The following is a 15,039-nucleotide window of genomic DNA, read 5'->3' as shown; positions in this document are numbered from 1 at the left end:
TTCTTCTACTAAGTAATACTTACCCAACCACCACAAGCACTATTGATACTAAGTTCTATTTACACCACCTCCGCAACTACTGCTGCTGCTGTAAAGTACTACGTACACCACAACCACACGCACTAGTGATAAAAGGTACCATTTGCACTACAGCTACTAAGTACTACTTATACTACTACCACCAAAAGCACTATTGCCACTAAGTCCTAGTTACACTGCTACCACAACCGCAACTGTTACGAAGTACTTCTTACCCTTATACCATCACCACTACTACTCCTACTAAGCAGTACTTGAATCGCCACCACAAGCACTACTGCTACTACTAAGTAGTACTTGAATCGCCACCACATGCACTACTGCTGCTACTAAGTAGTACTTGAATCGCCACCACATGCACTACTACTGCTACTAAGCAGTACTTGAATCGCCACCACAAGCACTACTGCTGATACTATGCAGTACTTGAATCGCCACCACATGTACTACTGCTGATATTAAGCAGCACTTGAATCGCCACCACAAGCACTACTGCTGCTACTAAGTAGTACTTGAATCGCCACCACATGCACTACTGCTGATACTAAGTAGTACTTGAATCGCCACCACATGCACTACTGCTGCCACTAAGCAGTACTTGAATCGCCACCACAAGCACTACTGCTGCTACTAAGCAGTACTTGAATCGCCACCACAAGCACAACTGCTGCTACTCAGCAGTACTTGAATCGCCACCACAAGCACTACTGCTGCTACCAAGCAGTACTTGAATCGCCACCACATGCACTACTGCTGCTACTAAGCAGTACTTGCATCGCCACCACAAGCACTACTCCAACTAAGTAGTACTTTCAATATTACTACAAGTACTACTGCTAGTAAGTAGTACTTTCATCATTACTACAAGAACTACTGCTATTAAGTAGTACTTTCATCGCCACCACAAGCACTACTGCAACTCAGTAGTACTTACATCGCCACCACAAGCACTACTCCAACTAAGTAGTACTTTCAATATTACTACAAGTACTACTGCCAGTAAGTAGTACTATCATCATCACTACAAGAACTACTGCTATTAAGTAGTACATACATCGCCACCACAAGCACTACTGCTAGTAAATAGTACATGCATCGCCACCACAAGCACTACTGCTAGTAAGTCTTACTTACATCGCCACCACAAGCCTTACTGCTAGTAAATAGTACTTACATCGCCACAACAAGCACTACTGCTATTAAGTAGTACTTACATTGCCAGCACAAGCACTACTGCTAGTAAGTAGTACTTACATCGCTACCACAAGCACTACTGCTACTAAGTAGTACATTCATCATTACTACAAGCACTACTGCCAGTAAGTAGCACTTTCAACATTACTACACGTACTGCTGCTACTGAGTAGTATTTGCATCACAACCACAAGCACTACTCCAACTAAGTAGTACTTTCAATATTACTACAAGTACTACTGCCAGTAAGTAGTACTTTCATCATTACTACAAGAACTACTGCTATTAAGTAGTACTTACATCGCCACCACAAGCACTACCGCTAGTAAATAGTACTTACATCGCCACCACAAGCACTACTGCTAGTAAGTAGTACTTTCGTCATTACTACAAGAACTACTGCTATTAAGTAGTACTTACATCGCCACCACAAGCACTACTGCTAGTAAAGAGTACTTTCATCATTACTACAAGCACTACTGCTATTAAGTAGTACTTTCATCGCCACCACAAGCACTACTGCTACTCAGTAGTACTTACATCGCCACCACAAGAACTACTCCAACTAAGTAATACTTTCAATATTACTACAAGTACTACTGCCAGTAAGTAGTACTTTCATCATTACTACAAGAACTACTGCCAGTAAGTAGTACTTACATCGCCACCACAAGCACTACTGCTAGTAAATAGTACATGCATCGCCACCACAAGCACTACTGCTAGTAAGTCTTACTTACATCGCCACAACAAGCACTACTGCTAGTAAGTCTTACTTACATCGCCACCACAAGCACTACTGCTAGTAAATAGTACTTACATCGCCACAACAAGCACTACTGCTATTAAGTAGTACTTACATTGCCAGCACAAGCACTACTGCTAGTAAGTAGTACATGCATTGCCACCACAAGCACTACTGCTAGTAAGTAGTACATGCATTGCCACCACAAGCACTACTGCTGGTAAGTAGTACTTTCATCATTACTACAAGCACTACTGCTATTAAGTAGTACATACATCGCCACCACAAGCACTACTGCTAGTAAGTAGTACATACATCGCCACCACAAGCACTACTGCTAGTAAATAGTACTTACATTGCCACCGCAAGCACTACTTCTAGTAAGTAGTACATACATCGCCACCACAAGCACTACTGCTAGTAAGTAGTACTTTCATCATTACTACAAGCACTACTGCTAGTAAGTAGTACATACATCGCCACCACAAGCACTACTGCTAGTAAGTAGTACATACATCGCCACCACAAGCACTACTGCTAGTAAGTAGTACATGCATCGCCACCACAAGCACTACTGCTAGTAAGTAGTACATACATCGCCAGCACAATCACTACTGCTAGTAAGTAGTACATACATCGCCACCACAAGCACTACTGCTAGTAAGTAGTACATACATCGCCACCACAAGCACTACTGCTAGTAAGTAGTACATGCATCGCCACCACAAGCACTACTGCTAGTAAGTAGTACATACATCGCCACCACAAGCACTACTGCTAGTAAGTAGTACATGCATCGCCACCACAAGCACTACTGCTACTCTGTACTACACTAATACTACATCCAGCAGTATCACGACTGTATTTGACGGTATTACCAGGAAGTTATACTCAATGTTATACACAAACGATGACGGGTCGTGTTGCGTCGAACGAAGACAGTGTGGATGAGGTATTCACTGTGTGCGTCAGCCCCGCGCCAGGTGTCAGATTGGTCATCTCTCTAGTCAAGACAGTCAAAGGGAGACTACTCTCCCCAACCAGACACCGCCGCCTCATCCACGCGGCGGTGCTTGGAGCGTGTCGGGAGCTCCCCACTATCGCTTGTCTAAACAGGAAGTGTTTAAGACTCGGCATGTCCAGCGCTGGTCAGTACACCCGCCAGGTGACCACACTGTTTGTTTGCCTGGGGTAGAGTTCATAGTCTGGTGATCAAACTCTTAACAAACAGCCTATGCCAAAGTGGGTTCGAGATTCTGTTTACATGATTAGCAGCCCTATATGGTCGCTGATATGATATGTGAGAGTTCGCTGTTCAAAGTAAAGTGTCCACGTTCCTAAATGTACGTAGGGCGTGAACAGAGGTAAATATATTATTGTTGTTCATTTGGAAGGTACTCCAACACATGACAATTTACGTCTTGTGAAAATATAACACTTTACTAATCTCACTGCCTATTTAACTTATACAAAATACCAGTACTAACAAAAAACATATTTGATGTAGCCTCATTATCTCAGCAGATTTGATGGGATTTACATTGCACTCTTGCTTGTGAAGACATGGCAGGATTACATTGTACTCCTGCTAGAGAAGACATGGCAGGATTATATTGTACTCCTGCTAGAGAAGACATGGCAGGATTATATTGCACTCCTGCTTGTGAAGACATGGCAGGGTTACATTGTACTCCTGCTTGTGAAGACATGGCAGGATTACATTGTACTCCTGCTAGTAAAGACATGGCAGGATTACATTGTACTCCTGCTTGTGAAGACATGGCAGGATTACATTGTACTCCTGCTAGTGAAAATATGGCAGGATTATATTGCACTCCTGCTAGTGAAGACATGGCAGGATTACATTGTACTCCTGCTAGTGAAGACATGTCAGGATTACATTGTACTCCTGCTAGTGAAGACATGGCAAGATTACATTGTACTCCTGCTAGAGAAGACATGGCAGGATTATATTGCACTCCTGCTAGTGAAGATATGGCAGGATTATACTGCATTCCATGCAAGAGGCCAAAGGAACCAAATGCCTTCAGTGCGGAGAACTAGAACAAGCGATACTAAATACGTACTTAAATTAAAATATGTTTCAGGGGAATTATACAAAAACAATTTAAATAAACAAATTGCTTTTGTATTACACTAAATAAAAAGAACAGTTGTGTGTGGGCAGAAAATATTTTTTGTGCAAAGGATAACCTCTTCAAGAAAGCATAATAACATTTTGAATATGACAAATACCGTTTACTAAAGATTACACTCATTTCAAGGTTCTGCTTCACTTGCCGACTCAACAATCGGAACGATTAAAAACGACTAAGCAAGATCTTACCATCTTGTCAAAACATATCCCGCTACAATTGCGGCTCTTAATATATGTTCAAGCTATGTCTACGCGCTCCAAGTAACTCAGACAAATTTTAAATGTGTTAAACCCAGCAGGGGCGAGCGATTTACATGTTTCAAAAACACGTTAGCAACAGCGAATGTGTGAGCTATCTGTACGAGCTAGCCAGACAAAGCATTTACAATGGCGGTATCACGCTGTGTGTGTTGTTGTACAGTTCCAGCCACTCTGTAATTGCTTCCCACTTAGCGGGGCGGCCAATTATGGAACATCAGTATGTTTAGTTTCCATGGCGGCGAGAATAAGACCAATCAGCAGAAAATGAAAAGTCACGAGAATGAGTCAACCTTTGACCTTGAGAATGACCTCGACATGATATTTAACCTTGGGAAAGTCTCGAAAATCTCACCGCTTAAAGTTTATCATAATAATTAGATATCTGAATTTCATATGCTGACCTAATTTTCCAGCACATATGTTTTCCCGCAAATACGTCCAGAATAACTGGTTATATTATAATTTTTTGACTAATTCATTGAATAATTGCCCGTTTCTACATCAGTGAATTCGGACAGTGAATTGAGTGAATTGAGACGACTTGGCCAGGTTGGTTGGCAATTCCGTTGTTTGCAATTCTATATCACAAATACATGAATGTATTTGAACGGTATGATTAAAATAAGTAATATTTACCTTATCACTGTGAAAACTCGAAACGAAAGTATGTGGACTAGATAGATAGATAGACAGACAGATAGATAGATAGATACTTCGTATCAACAATACCGTATATTTACACAAATGATGATGGGCGTTGGCGGAGATATCGGTTGTGGGTGATAATATATAAAGGCTGATTTGTAGGAGATTTCTTGCGGATTTAGCAACGATAATTCAACTGGAGTTTAGGGGTATTACTAAGGGTGTGTTCGTTTCATTGTCTACCACCTGGTGGCGACTTTAACGGACACAATAGGACTTCCTTTGTAAGCTGCTATGGGGAGACAACTCCTTAAAATCTTCAAGTTGGCCTCGATGTTCATGAGCTCGTCATTTGTGTCAGGACCAAGTCATTAGACTTAGAGTTTGTTAAATGTAGAATGCATCCCAAACTTACTTATTGTTTTAGGTATAAAGTGAAATATATATATGACATCTACTATACATTCTTTTCACCTGGATTATGAATGACAATGACGGCTAATAATGTATTTGACAATATGGCCTTTTTCACACTTAACCACAGGGGTCTTAAGAAAATCCTTAACATGTTTCAAATTGGTTTGAAATCTGAATGCAGTTTATTGTCACGGAACAAGTTCTCACGTTGAAAAAAACCCAAGCTAAATTGACAACATAATCACTGTCAATGTTAAGGATTTACTTGGCCGCTGACTCATTGTTTTTTGTCAGGTCTGCACAAGGAATCGATAAAAACAAAACCCGGGATTATATTCACTAATTTGATTTATCTGTTTGTGAGCGGGGAAGAGTGCCGGCATGGGCGCGGCCGGACATATGTATTGCGACTAGTTGTCGGGGAATAGTTTGTTATTCAACACTTTATTGCTGACCACAACACAAAAAATTAATAACAATATAAAACAATATAAAACTGCCGTTTGTAATTTCAAAATCATGATATTTTAAACGGATTGAAGTCAGTACAGAAATAAAGCGAAACGTTTTGGGTTCAAAGTATTAATTTCATAAGAATTGCCACTCCTGTTAAATACCCTTTCTGCGTATTTCCCCTCTCATACTGGACAGCGAATTTCAATTTCATAGTTCTAAATATAGCCCGTTAACATTTCATTATTCGAAAAGTGCAAACAAACAATGATATTAAACTCGTCATTAATATAACAATATGTATAATTTACGTAAATGTAAATTGATGTTATGAAAATTGTGGGCCTTTTAATAGTGAGGAAAATGCCATTAATCATTGTCTTAGATCTCGAAATATTATTGTACACCATAACTAATATATCCATATGTAATATACAAAATGTATTACTCTGATATGACTGGAGCATATCAGTTGTTAATGTTCGAAGGTCAATAATGTGCTATGACTAAACCTTTAACACCGGACCAGATTGTCCTGACAGTAATACCTACATGATACTTTTATAAGTATATGTATATACGCAGTAGCGGAGAGCGACACTGACAAATTATGTATGTCATAACCCCAATTATAATCAATATTTGATTTTGTAATAATGACACTACTTCGCTGCATGATAATTCCCCGAAGAGGGAGACGAGGTCGTGCGTTCATTCACAGTCGGGGATAAACACATGGGCATTTGACAGCCACAGATTACTAGTGACAAATCCCACCATAGCCGCAATTGCCCATACGCAGGCATGTTGTCTGAAATCGGAGTCAATGAATTTTAAATCTGCCTAAAAGTGAATTGGGAGTTTTCATTCTAGTAAATAATTCCGTTGCGCCGAACACTGTTGGTCGCTGTTAGTGTAATGGTGCCTTGCCTTGATGGAAGTGTCGTTTGAAATTGAAATTCTCGTTTAATGCCAACGAATGTACACGTCTAGTAAGAGATGGAGATAAGACAATACAACCGTTCATCACACTCTGGTGTCACGTTTCAATTTCAAAACATGCTTGTCAGATTTGCCAATCTTCATTTTACGGACTTTAACTATCCACATGAGTCTCATATATACAAGAGATGTCGAGACAAGTATCCATACACTTTTATTGTTCCGTTTGTGGAAAGTCCACGAGGCGATACAATGAGGACAATTCGGAAGGTAGAGCATCGATCTAGAGCATCAGAACGATTCCGCGTATAGCCTAAGAAGGAGAGCGTGACTGAATGTTGCTTAACGCCGTAAATAAAAACAAACAAATCTATACCACGGCGGCCTGTAGATAATCGTGTCATGGCATGTTAAAGAGGTGACGTGAAGTGTAAAGAAATATCGGCGGGGTACGATTTCACTCAATCAACCAAGTCACCGGGCCTGACAACCCGTACCCCATTTCAGTGGGAGAATAGCGACATAGTACTTGGTCCCTATTCTCACCTCAATCCAACGAGGAATAGATAAGCGGACACCGTTCTATGGGACACTAACATCAGCAGAATGCTGGCACTGGCATTAGTGTTTAAAGTATCGGATATAGGGACAGAAAGGAATTATATAATATATCGACTTCATTATGGCTAATATTCATTTCATCATTATAAAAAATTGTAAAATTCAAATGAAGTAAAGGAAAGATATATTTTGTCATTTTGAAAGGAACTTGCATTGCCCGTTCATAATTAGTGTTTGTGACGATAAGGACTTTGTAAGAATTGTGTAGCGTCCCGTGGCGGCTTGTACAGCCACCAGATAGTCTTGACGTTTCACGTAACACCAGCTGAAGGGCAGCTCCCGGACCTCTCTCACAAGAACCACTGTCAGATAACACAGATATAAAACTGCCAAACTAGAGTCTCTGCCGACTGTGTTGTTTGCAGATTAAATAACAAACTGTCACAATCCGAGAGGGCGTGGTAGCGCCACCACCCCTGTCGTTGGTGACGACAGATACCACGGCGACCCCCAGATGACAGGAAATAAGGGTCGAGGTGATGACATTTCTGTTCACTTCTAACATATATACGAGACCGACCACGTTTTGCAAGAACATGCCTTACATATGTTGTCAATATATGTTGCAGGATGTACAATTGTATCTGTTCACAAAATATGCGTACATATATTTCGAAACAAATATGATTCAAAGCTGTTGCATTTTTTCATATTCGGACCATTAAAAATATATGCCCAAATACAATTTCTGTTTTTCTTGACATAATTGTTCAGACATGATCAATCCCATTCGATGTGAACATCACTTGTTGAATTATTTCACAAAACTCTTGCAAAATATTTACATTATGTCCTTAACCTTTTGACAGAATCCGAATTAGTTGCACCATCTGAACAAACAATAATGTGAAACTTGACCAATGTTTCCACTATAAAATACAACAGAGTTGAAAAAACAAAAACAATAATAAATGTATATAATCTCGCAATTTTCAAGGATTATTTTGTTCTCCATTTGAGCCCCGGATACCTGGTTCATAATAGTCTTTAGTCTTGCTCTCGTGCCATGTTAGTTAAACTACGATTTTATATATAAAACACTAGTAGTCTGGCACTGACGTCAGGCATGTTTCACTTCGTGGCAGTCTACATCAAGGTGATCTTTGAGTGACTGTATCAACTAGCACATGATAGAGTAAGTATCGATCTGCATAAAGTGTAAGACTATCACACAGTTAGTTTTGTCACATCTGAGATATCCTTAACTTTACCCACCATAAGCACAATCCATTTTCACCAGCCAATTGTCCATTCGATCTCCGTTTAGGCGCCTGTCACAAACACGCATTTGAACCCACGATCATAGGTTTCTGGCGTGCCTAAGTGGCGCTACTCTGCACACCGAATGCAATACAATATTTCTAACCTGGATGTGCAATCGGATTTTAGTGACTGTCATTGAAATACATCTTCTGATATATGTTATGACTAGAGTTGCTGGTCACCCGTCAGACGCTGATAAACAAATTATTCTACAAGCATGTTCAAAAATCGGATTACACGCATTAATGCAGATAAAGCCTGATGCTGAGACGGAGTCAGTTTCTCCAAGCACCCTGAAGGCAATCAACCAACCAAAGCACTGCATGACGCGGCACGTGCAGGTGTTCTCTCCCACGTCCGCGCAGAGGATACTTTACAACTTAGCTTCTGACAATTGAGATGGGTCCTTGTACTTCGCGTTGAGGGTTTACTTTCATAAGTAGAGCGCTTAATTTCAGAAACATGACATGAAGTATATGTACACAACGTCACTGAAATTGAAGCTGACCACATTAGCCTATAACTCGGTGTATTCTCCTGGCGTGCACTGGGACAGGCCAGCTCAACAGAAGCAGATGAAAAAAATGAGACTCCTTGCACCACAGCACCTGCATATCAGTTGTGCATCAGTGTCAACTTTAATAGAATTTCTTGTGTGGAATTTTTAAACATTTTTTAAGAAGGGGCGTTTTGATTATGACGTACATACAAAGTTGTTTAATCAGTGTTACTCCATATTGAAGACAAAGTGTTTCATTATTGCATGTTTGGGTTACTGCTAAGTTGTACCTCAACGGAGCTGGTATTACGTTTCTCATGAAAAATCATTCAAAATAATGTATGGTATTAATTCTAAATCAAACAATCTTTGCTGTCACTTGCCAATCGAATATCCCGGGGGTGAGTCATAACGTGACCTGACCCTGGGGATCTACCCTCAGCCCCTCAGCCCCCCACACACCTTTGCCGTCATATATGGCAGGGGCTGACGTTATCTGTCGTTGTCAGGACGAGACTGGGGCATGTCTTCTGAACTCTTGCTATCACCACTGAACATTACCTGAGTAGACATTCAATGCGCACTGGCCAAGTTGTCATCACCTTCTATGACCAGCTGCAGCTGTATAGTTTCATGTGTGGCGGTAGATGTATTTTCAGTTGTCGTTGTAGCTGTAGATGTTGACGTAAACGTCTGAATAGTTGCAAAGGTCGGAGTTCTTACATGAAAATGTTATGTAGATGTAGTTGTAGTTGTAGATGTAGATGTAGTTGTAGATGTAGATGTACATGTAGAATGTACATGTAGAATGTACATGTAGATGTAGTTGTAGATGTAGATGTAGTTGTAGATGTAGATGTAGTTGTAGATGTAGATGTAGATGTAGTTTCTATGGTAGATGTAGTTGTAGTTGTAGATGTAGATGTAGTTGTAGATGTATATGAATGAATGATCTTGATGTTGACGTAGATATAGATGCATTTGTGGATGTAGATGTAGATGTAGATGTAGTTTCTGTTGTAGATGTAGATGTAGATATAGTTGTAGATGTAGATGTAGTTTCTGTTGTAGATGTAGTTGTAGTTGTAGATGTAGATATAGTTGTAGATGTAGATGTAGATGTAGATGTAGATGTAGTTTCTGTTGTAGATGTAGATGTAGTTGTAGTTGTAGTTGTAGATGTAGATGTAGATGTAGATGTAGTTGTAGTTGTAGTTGTAGATGTAGATGTAGTTGTAGATGTAGTTGTAGTTGTAGTTGTAGATGTAGATGTAGATGTAGATGTAGTTTCAGCTGTATTTGTAGATGTATATGAATGAGATGTACAGATGTAGATATAGTTGTAGTTGTAGATGTAGATGTAGTTTCTGTTGTAGATGTAGATGTAGTTGTAGATGTAGATATAGTTGTAGATGTAGATGTAGATGTAGATGTAGTTTCTGTTGTAGATGTAGATGTAGATGTAGTTTCTGTTGTAGATGTAGATGTAGATATAGTTGTAGATGTAGATGTAGATGTAGTTTCTGTTGTAGATGTAGATGTAGTTGTAGATATAGATATAGTTGTAGATGTAGATGTAGTTTCTGTTGTAGATGTAGATGTAGTTGTAGTTGTAGTTGTAGTTGTAGTTGTAGATGTAGATGTAGATGTAGTTGCAGTTGTAGATGTAGTTGTAGTTGTAGTTGTAGATGTAGATGTAGTTGTAGATGTAGTTTCAGCTGTATTTGTAGATGTATATGAATGAATGATCTTGATGTTGACGTAGATATAGATGCATTTGTCTGCGTCTGAATAGTTGCAAAGGTCGGAGTTCTTACATGAAAATGTTATGTAGATATAGTTGTAGATGTAGATGTAGTTGTAGTTGTAGATGTAGATGTAGTTGTAGATGTAGATGTAGATGTAGTTGTAGATGTAGTTGTAGTTGTAGATGTAGATGTAGTTGTAGATGTAGTTGTAGATGTAGTTTTAGATGTAGATGTAGATGTAGTTTCTATGGTAGATGTAGTTGTAGTTGTAGATGTAGATGTAGTTGTAGATGTATATGAATGAATGATCTTGATGTTGACGTAGATATAGATGCATTTGTGGATGTAGATGTAGATGTAGATGTAGTTTCTGTTGTAGATGTAGATGTAGATATAGTTGTAGATGTAGATGTAGATGTAGTTTCTGTTGTAGATGTAGATGTAGTTGTAGATGTAGATATAGTTGTAGATGTAGATGTAGATGTAGATGTAGTTTCTGTTGTAGATGTAGATGTAGATGTAGTTGTAGTTGTAGTTGTAGATGTAGATGTAGATGTAGATGTAGTTGTAGATGTAGTTTCAGCTGTATTTGTAGATGTATATGAATGAATGATCTTGATGTTGACGTAGATATAGATGCATTTGTGGATGTAGATGTAGATGTAGATGTAGTTTCTGTTGTAGATGTAGATGTAGATATAGTTGTAGATGTAGATGTAGATGTAGTTTCTGTTGTAGATGTAGTTGTAGATGTAGATATAGTTGTAGATGTAGATGTAGATGTAGATGTAGTTTCTGTTGTAGATGTAGATGTAGATGTAGTTGTAGTTGTAGATGTAGATGTAGATGTAGATGTAGTTGTAGATGTAGTTTCAGCTGTATTTGTAGATGTATATGAATGAATGATCTTGATGTTGACGTAGATATAGATGCATTTGTGGATGTAGATGTAGATGTAGATGTAGTTGTAGTTTTAGTTTTAGTTGTAGATGTAGTTGTAGTTGTAGATGTAGATGTAGATGTAGATGTAGATGTAGATGTAGTTGTAGTTGTAGTTGTAGCTGTAGCTGTAGATGTAGGTGTAGATGTAGTTGTGGTTGTAAATGTAGTGACAACATGCAGAAACCCTAACCCAAGGCCTGATTTTTGACAGTGGTCAGAAAGTTATATTTCAAGACCTTAGGGACCGACCACTTGGATCCTGGGACCTGGGATTTTATCGGAAGAAAAGATATTGTCCCCGAAAATACTTGCTAAAAACAGTTATGCTTTAGACTGTTGTGGAAAAAGGAACTTGTCAGACACAAAAACTACATTGTTGCAAAGACAATATTTATTCTCACAGTCGTAATTCAAAAACTATCTGGTCTTGCAGCTGAAGATGAAAAGATATTTAGCCTCCAAACAAAATTACCTTTCATAAATTCATTTACCCTGTTTGTTTTTGTTTTCCTTCCAAATACGACAATTAGTACTACAAACATTAATATTAATACATGATTGGGATATAGACGTTCCCAGGATAGATTGGCAATTTGAGGCCAAATTATTGGAAGAACGATTGACCGTAACACAGCGCCTTAGCGGCTCGTGTATGTTCATGTGCGTTGTATGTGAAGAGAGAGGAGACTCCCGTATCACCCCAGCCCCGTGCAGGTGGTCGTACAAAAACACCAAGGTATGATAGGAGATTCGAACTAAGCCCTTCCATTTCGAGAGCTGTCGGCCGTAAGCCCACACTTACTGTGCAGACTATGGGAATAGGGTATATAAGCTTTACTTTCCTAATTGACTGAACTCTGGGGGCACCCTCATCCCTCTCCGACGCTGGTGAATGTACCCCCTTCCGGGCTTCGACGCCCTGAGACGGAGGTAACAGCGGGGTGCGGGATATAGCGAGGCAGTGGGGGAGATTAAGGGTGAGAACCATCCCTGTGGGTTATCATAGAGATACGAAAAGCTTCCATATAAATAAATTATTTAATATATATCTCATTCATTCATTCATTCATTCATTCATTCATTCATTCATTCATTCATTCAGTTTGTATGTAACAAGACATGTCCGATTTTTTCTTTACTTGTAGGAAATTAATCTTTTTTGAGCGAGTTAGCAAAATCTGAAGGTGATTCTACAAGTCGACCACATTTCAATACGAGTACATGTATATGATATGCTTCTCATAAATACCAAAGTATTTACTTAAAACCTATTCAAATAGTGCATGTAACAGTCGGAATAACAACGTGTCGCTCATCTGAAGGGTGAAAGCCGTCCTTAAGATCAGCCGGATCACAGGTTCCACAACGTTTTGAGGTGTTAAGGAAAGGTAAAGGTCGCGTGATATGAAATGGCAGTCACTGTTGAATTAAGTGTTATTTCATGCAACTTCGATCGTTTTCGAATCCATTCATATTGACTAGCCGTGAGTCATCAACTAGATATTTTAATCTAGCACAAGAGATCTGATAAGCCTTGCAAGGAAATAGTTTAATCCCTTACAGTTAATCTTAAGCCTATATTACCCTTAGCTGTGAGCCGCAACACGTGCACATTGCAATAAGCACTTTAACTTCAAAACTGCGATCGAAAATGAAAAAAACTGTTTTCTAAAATGAAATGTTTTATTAAACTGCCTCAAGAGGGGGTTTATTTCTGGATATGAGTACATGTTTTTTTTTGCACTATGATTGTTGATTCAAGTAAGTATATAAGACACGTATAACACTTCTAAACGGGAATAATTTAGAAGTCTTACAATTAGAAAAAGTATGAGTCACGGTGTTTGTATGTTCGGTGATAATGGTACACAGGTTTGTTTAAGGACATGTATTCAAATACAACCATGAAAATTAAAAACAGCTTAACCTTTCTCTACATAAAATTTATGAAGAAATATGGTTGATTTATTAATTGTGATTAAAAGATGACCAGAAAATGTCCCCTCCTGTGTTGCCAGCTGATCTCCTTGCTTTGGTGTATGGGATGTTCCTAGGTTGAGTGGTTCAAACTAAGTCGGTACGTCAGGCTCGAACCCTGACCTTGTGATAAGAACGTGACTGCCTGCACTCTGTATCTATAGGGGCATAGATAGCTAAATTTCAAGGTACATCAATCAATATACCTATTTTAGATAAACTTTATCTATTCTAAACACACACACACACCCCCCCCCCCCCCCACCCACCCCACACACCCACCCACCCACCCACACACACACACACACACCCTCTTCTAAGCTGGAGATATTGGGGGCCGTTAGTGCTGCCTCCTTGTGACCAGCAGCTCTTTTGGGCTAATTGATGCAGCTCTCCGTGTGTTTCAACAAGCGGGGAATCAACACCATGTCCGTTCGATCCATATAAACTGCACCCTCCGTGTGTTTTATAATGGAGAAGTGATGCGGGTTTTCTATTATTGTGGTTTTGTGAAAATTGAGCATATCAGGTTGCTGGGCTATTTTACTCCGTTAACGTACTTCATTCACCGCGAATGGGGTGCAAGTTTTCAAGTAGTGCTTGTCCCCGGTAGCCATGTGTCTAGAGGACCCGAGATCTGCACGCCGCCGTCTCATTTGTGTAGCGATTCGTCTAACCAGTTTATCAGTTTGTAGACGAGTGTCAATAGGGACATGATAAACGACAGTGTTCTAAGGGACCAGTCATAAACTTGTTGAACCTATCCAACACACGTAAATATGGCTTTTGTGTAACATTCGATATATCGTCAGTGTACTTACTTAGTGATTGTGTTGCATAAATTACAATGCGCGCGCAAACTGTTGGATACACCGACAGGTTGATGACTTGATAAATGCAGGCTTTGGGACGTTCTCAATACACAGAGGAAGACAAACAAATCATAAAACAGTTCCGTCCCTCGTAAATAGATCCCCTTGTCTAAAATATGTAATGAATCTCTGCTCACAAATATCCTCGGAAATACATAGACGTGAATGATGTATATCTAGGTTTGGCAACGTTCAGTTTTCCTCGAATACCACATATTATATAGGCTGTCCACGTTTAAGCTCAGATGAAATCGAGATCTTAT

The sequence above is a fragment of the Haliotis cracherodii genome, unplaced genomic scaffold, assembly GCF_022045235.1.
Source record: "Haliotis cracherodii isolate W230 unplaced genomic scaffold, xgHalCrac1.p SCAF_9, whole genome shotgun sequence".
Taxonomy (NCBI): domain Eukaryota; kingdom Metazoa; phylum Mollusca; class Gastropoda; order Lepetellida; family Haliotidae; genus Haliotis; species Haliotis cracherodii.
This window is presented reverse-complemented; position numbering follows the sequence as displayed.